We start from the raw sequence: 5,570 nt of genomic DNA, 5'->3' as shown, positions 1-5,570 counted from the left end.
GGTGCGAGGCGGGAGTGGCCGCTGCTGGACCCGTGCCTCCGCGGGGGACACCGCGGCCGGCTGCACCAGTGCGACCCGAGCAGGCGCCCAGCGCCTTATGTAGGGTGAGGCTCGCCCGCCACGCCCGCTGAGCCCCACGCTCCGTCCCCCAACGCCTCGGCCGGCCGGGCGCCACAGCGGCCAAACAGGATCTCCGGTGCTGCTTTATCAGGACGTGGCCTTTAGAAAATTCTTGAGCAGGCAGCAGCCCCATAATTACTCATCTCTGGGCAGGGGGCTGGCACACACCCTCTGGGGTCCCGCAAACATCTCCGGTGTTTACTCAAGCTGCAGTTGCCAGGAGTCTCCCGGGGTCACTGCAAGGAGTCAGTCCGGCACCTTCAGCTGCACTGAGAGGGGCGTGTCTGGGGCGTGTTAGGGGAGATGCTGGGCTCCCCACTAGGGCGCAGCTGGGGGGAGGGCTCCTGAGGGGGCTTCATTCTCACCTGGACCCTTGTCCCTGAAATGGCACCAGCCTGCCAGGCCCACCCCCACCTGGGAGGATTGACTGCCCGTGGAGGGACCTCCAGAGGTCAACCCCTGCCCTTGGGGGTCCCGGGTGGGGGATTATCATGCAGCTGGCCTGGGGCTCAGAAAAACACCTCCCTGGAGGTCCCAGGAGCTTGTGGGGCCACCTCAGCTCCCCACTGTGGGGACCCTGTTTGACCAGCTCACCCCTGGAAGCCGCCTTCTTGGCTGGCCTCCCGGGACCCTGGTTGCACAGCGCACACATGCTCTGAGCTGCTGACCTCAGGTATGGCAGGGGCAAGGTGGGCTCAGGGCTGCCCATCTGGGCGCATCTCTGGGGGGAGTCCAAGGCCAGCCCTGGGTGCTTGGCCCCTTCAGGCAGAGGAGCAGAGGCTCTGCCCACACTCTCTGCGCGGGGCTAAGGGTGTGGCTCCTGGGGCAGCATCTGGAGGAGCAGGAAGCGGGGAGGGGTGCTGGTGGGCACTTGTTCACAGGCAGTTCACACCCCAGCCCTGCAAGGGGTCAGGGCGAGGGTCAGCTGAGGGTCACGATCAGGCGAGGGGAGGGTTGGGGCGCAGGTGTTCAGAATCCTCCAGCTTCTCCAGGGTACCTGGCTCTGAGTAGGGGCTGGCACGGAGGGGGCACCCCGCTTCCTGAGGGGGTTCTGCCCACAGGGACTTGGGGTGCTGAGGCCTGGCTCCTTCCAGACACAGAGGATCTGTGTCTGGGGCCTCCCCACACCTCACAGACCACAGCCTGGCCGCCTGCTCCCAGCTCACAAGTACAGAAGCTGCTGTGTGCTCACCTAAAGAAATTTCAGTTTTGTGGAATAGTGTTTAAAGGCAAGGGGGCGGGCAGGCGGGATGTTCTCTATCGTCTCTCCCCGCTGCTCTCCGCACCCTGTCAGGCGTCCCAGGACTAGGGGTGCGTGGGCACAGGCGGGTGGGGGCCTGCCTGGAACCTCCGTGGCTGTCCCTGCAGCCGCCTTTGTTCTGGGGGTGACTGGGTGCCCTTGGCCATCGGTCACGCTTTGCCAGGGGCCTCGGTGGGGGCTGCCCCGGGGCTGCTCCAGGTGAAGGCTCAGGGCAGGCTGACAGGTGAGGGCTGGGGTCCCTCAGGGGCAGGGGAGTGGGCCTGCTCTCAGGCCTCCGCCTAGCGGGGGCTCCAGGAGGGCGCATGCACCCAGATGAGGGGCTGCAGGGAAGCAGGGCTCTGACGACCACCGGACCACCCCCACCAGTCGGCCTGGGGCCTGGGTGCCGCCCTGGGTGGGCAGCATGAGGCTCCAGAGGGGGGTGGGGGGGCTGCGGTGGAAAAGAGCCCCAAGCCCTTCTCTCTCCTGGCACATGTTCCCTCCCCCTGCTTGGACCCTCCTGGGGCCCCCGAGCCACGTGCCCACCTGCCGCTCTGCCCCAGCAGGACCCTGCCTGGACCCTCCTGGGGCCCTGAGCTCCTCCATCGGGCCAGGTGCCCGCCTGCCCCCGAGCTCCCCCATCGGGCCACGTGCCCGCCTGTCCCTGAGCTCCCCCATCGGGCCACGTGCCCGCCTGCCGCTCCACCCCAGCAGGACCCTGCCTGGACCCCCAAGCTCCTCCGTTGGGCCAGGTGAACGCCTGCCGCTCCGCCCCAGCAGGTGCCCAGCCACAGGGCCTTGGCACCAGCTGCCTGAGTTTCCCATATGCAGCCCAGGGTGCCCCTCCCCCCCCCAGTCCCCCCTCCACCCAGACCGCGCCCTGCACGCTGGGGGCAGCTGCGTCTCCCAGCAGGCCCCTCGCCCAGGGCCATCCGCATGTTCCGTGTGTCCCAGCGCCTGGAGGGGCCACACGTGGTCTCGGGCCGGGGAGGGGGCGGGGCTTGTGGCAGGCAAGGGGTCCGCTCGTTGGGGTCCAGGGTCACCTCCCCGCAGCCCGAGGGGGCAGACGTCACCAGCCGGATGTCCGGTTGGATGTCAGCGGGTTGCAGTCGGCTGCGCCCGGGGCCTGGACCACAGAGGCCCGTGTGTGTGCACTTGTGACTCGGTCTGCGTTTCCTGGAAAAGTCACACGTGTGGCCCAGGCCCTGAAGTGAGTGAACGGCTCTGGCCTTTCAGCACGGCTGGCGCCCAGGTCCTGCTCCGTCCCGGAGAGGGTGGTGTGGGGCTGCTTGGGAGGGGTTTCCCTCTACACTCGGGAAATCAGAAAGCAGGACGTTGTTGCCGCTGCTCTGGGGGCGCGGGAATGTGCTGAGCAAACAGTGCGAGATAAGCCTGTGTGTGGCCATCTCGCCACTGTCCCGCCGGCCGGCCTTGGGGACAGAGCCCCAGACAAGCGGGCGATTGTCCGCGGCGGAGCCCTGCCTCACAGCTGCCACCCCGGCCTCCTGGCTCAGTTGGGAGGGTGGGCACCGACCGCTAGGCTGCAGCTCCCCGGGGTTGGGGTCGAGGGCTCAGGTGAGGACTCTGCACTCATGGCCTGTGGATGCTTCTAGAGGCTCCTGTTGGGGCCGCGTGTCACTCTGGCGGCCCTGAGGCTCAAGGGTGGTGGCTTCAGCACAGCTGAATTTCAGTCCTGAGGGGTCGGCCTTGTGGCTCCTGCACCCTGGCCTGTTTGTGAACTGGCCGGGTGGCAGAGGGGGCCGTGATGACCAGGAGCCCTGGGGAGCTGGGCATTCACGCAGGGCCAGCAGTGACCTTGCGCTGAGCTGGGGGCAAGGTTGCGACTGCCCTGGACCTGGGCTTCAAGGCCAGGGGTGAACAGCCACTGGCTGAGTCTTTCCCAGGAGAAAGGTGAGGTCATGAGTGGCCGTGGGACCAGGACCCTACGTGGCCTGAGAGCGGACGCTGGGGAGACGTGCCGACCTGGAGACCCTGAGCCCAGAGTGGCCCGAGCAGAGGCTCCCTGAGGGACCTCTGCTGGGGCGGAGTCGCCTGCCCTCTCCTGCCCGCCCCACCCCAGCGTCCTGTGTGTGGCCAGCTGGGGAGGTGCCCCCACTGTGGTTCTTGAGCCTACAGCTCCTTCCTGGGGACGCCCACCTGCAGCTAGCAGGAAGTGGCTGCGTGAGGCTTGGGAGGGGCCCGGGCCCTCCCTGTCACTCTTGGCCGCCTCACCTGTGGCTGTCTGGCCTCCTGTCCACTCCCCGGCCAGTCTGCTTCGAGACCCCCACCCTCAGCTACTGGGGTCGGCCCTGCATCCGGCAGCGGTGGGGCCAGTGAGCCAGGAGGGCCTGGGAGGGGCCCCCAGAGAGGGTGCTGCAAGGGGCTGGGGTGGACGTTCCTCCTGGGGGCCCAGGGCCTCCTTGCCGGCCCCCAGCACTGCCTTTGGGCCCCAGTTCTTCCTGCAGATTCCTGGGCCCAGATTTGGGGAGGGGGCTGTCCCTACAGAGCAGCCCCAGGGCTGCCTGTGGTCCCCAGCTCCCTCATGGTGCCGTCAGATGGACAGAACTTCGTGTCCATGGAGGGGGTTAGGTGTAGAACTGGCCTTGGCACAGGGTAGGGGGCCCTGGGGACGGGGATGCCACTGCCCAAGCCCACGGCTGCCGCAGGCCGGGTGGAGCTGTGTCCCTGAACAGGCTCACTGCCCACCCCTGCTGGCTGGGCCTGGGCTCCTTAGTGTCCGTTTTAGCGCCTGGCCTGTCTGGGGCCTCACCAGGAACCAGGGAGGCTTAGGGGCACATGAGCCGAGGTGGGCTGGGAAAGTGGGCCTGGGGCTGGGTGCCCACCCGCTGCCCAGGCAGCCCTGCAGGAGGGGCCCTGGCCGCCTGGCCCTCCTGCTGGGGAGGAGGGAGCTGGGTCCCAGAGGCTGGCTCCCAGGAGGCGGTGCTCACCCGCCTCTCTGTGAACCCTGTGCTCTGCACGGCCTGCCACTCACTCTGGTTGGGGGACCTCCGATCCCCCAGGGGGCCAGCACTGCCCCATCAGCACCTCCTCCCTGCCTCTGGGGACCTGGGGCACCCCCTCAGTTTCCTGGCTCCAACCCCCACTCCCGCCCCCTGTTTGAGGGTCTTGAAGGCTGCACTGGAAGATGGTGGGGGACACTGACGTCTGCAGCTTCTGGTCCAGATCAGAGGCCCCCTCCACAGCTGATCACGTCCCCAAACCTTCTATCCTGCCCCGCCCCTCCCCTTCCCCTCCCCCAACACCCTCCCATTCCGCCCCCCAACGCAGGCTTCGCTGTGCTGAGAGCTGGCGGATGTTGGTGAAAAGCAAACAGATAAGGCTGGCGGGAGGGATCCGCGGGGGGCCCGCGTCGGGGTTGGGGTGTTATCGGGCTGCTGGGGCCTCCAGACACGGCACTGAGTGTGCAGTGCTGAATGTTTGCTCTGCTGGTGGCTGTGAGGGGGCTTCGGGGAGGGTGGGGGTCTGTCGGCTGCTGCGGGTGTGACCCTGGGTGCAGGGGAGGGGGGAGGATGGGGCAGGGGGTGGTGGTGGGGGAGTGCATTCTTAGCAGAGGGTCTAGGTTGGGCTGCTGGACAGAGCCGGCCTGGCGGCTCCGAGCCCTGGCTGCCGGGGTCTGGGTCAGGTCCCGGGCTGGCTCTGGGGAGGGCCCCACCTGTGCCTGGTGGAGGGGGGAGGGCAGTTCCGGCATCTGTTCTTCTAGGGGCACTGAACCCACCAGAGGGCCCCATGGTCACGACCTCTGTGTGAATTTTGGGGAGACGCAAATACACTGCCCGAAATAAGTGGCCCTGGGTTGTGGGGCCATCAGGTCGGAGGACCCTGCTGCTGCTGCTGCTGCTAAGTTGCCTCAGTCGTGTCTGACTCCATGCGACCCCATAGACGGCAGCCCACCAGGCTCCGCCGTCCCTGGGATTCTCCAGGCAACAACACTGGAGTGGGTTGCCATTTCCTTCTCCAGGAGGACCCTGAGGGACCCCCAGAAGCACACATCAAGTGGTCTCTGAGGGCAGACACAGCGGGGAGAGCCCTGAGTAGCCCAGGAAGGCTTCCTGGAGAAGGTGGGCTAGAGGAGGGCCAGCCAGACCTTCAAGGCCAGGAGTAGGGCTTGGAGTGGGGAGAGGCCTTGGCCAGGCAGGAAGTGCCGCCTATGTGGCCGAGGGGACAGTGCTGAGGGCGGGGTCCAGCCAGA

The sequence above is a fragment of the Bubalus bubalis genome, chromosome 5 (genome assembly GCF_019923935.1).
Source record: "Bubalus bubalis isolate 160015118507 breed Murrah chromosome 5, NDDB_SH_1, whole genome shotgun sequence".
NCBI classification, from domain to species: domain Eukaryota; kingdom Metazoa; phylum Chordata; class Mammalia; order Artiodactyla; family Bovidae; genus Bubalus; species Bubalus bubalis.
The sequence above is the reverse complement of the archived record's forward strand: the minus strand, read 5'-3'. Positions refer to the sequence as shown.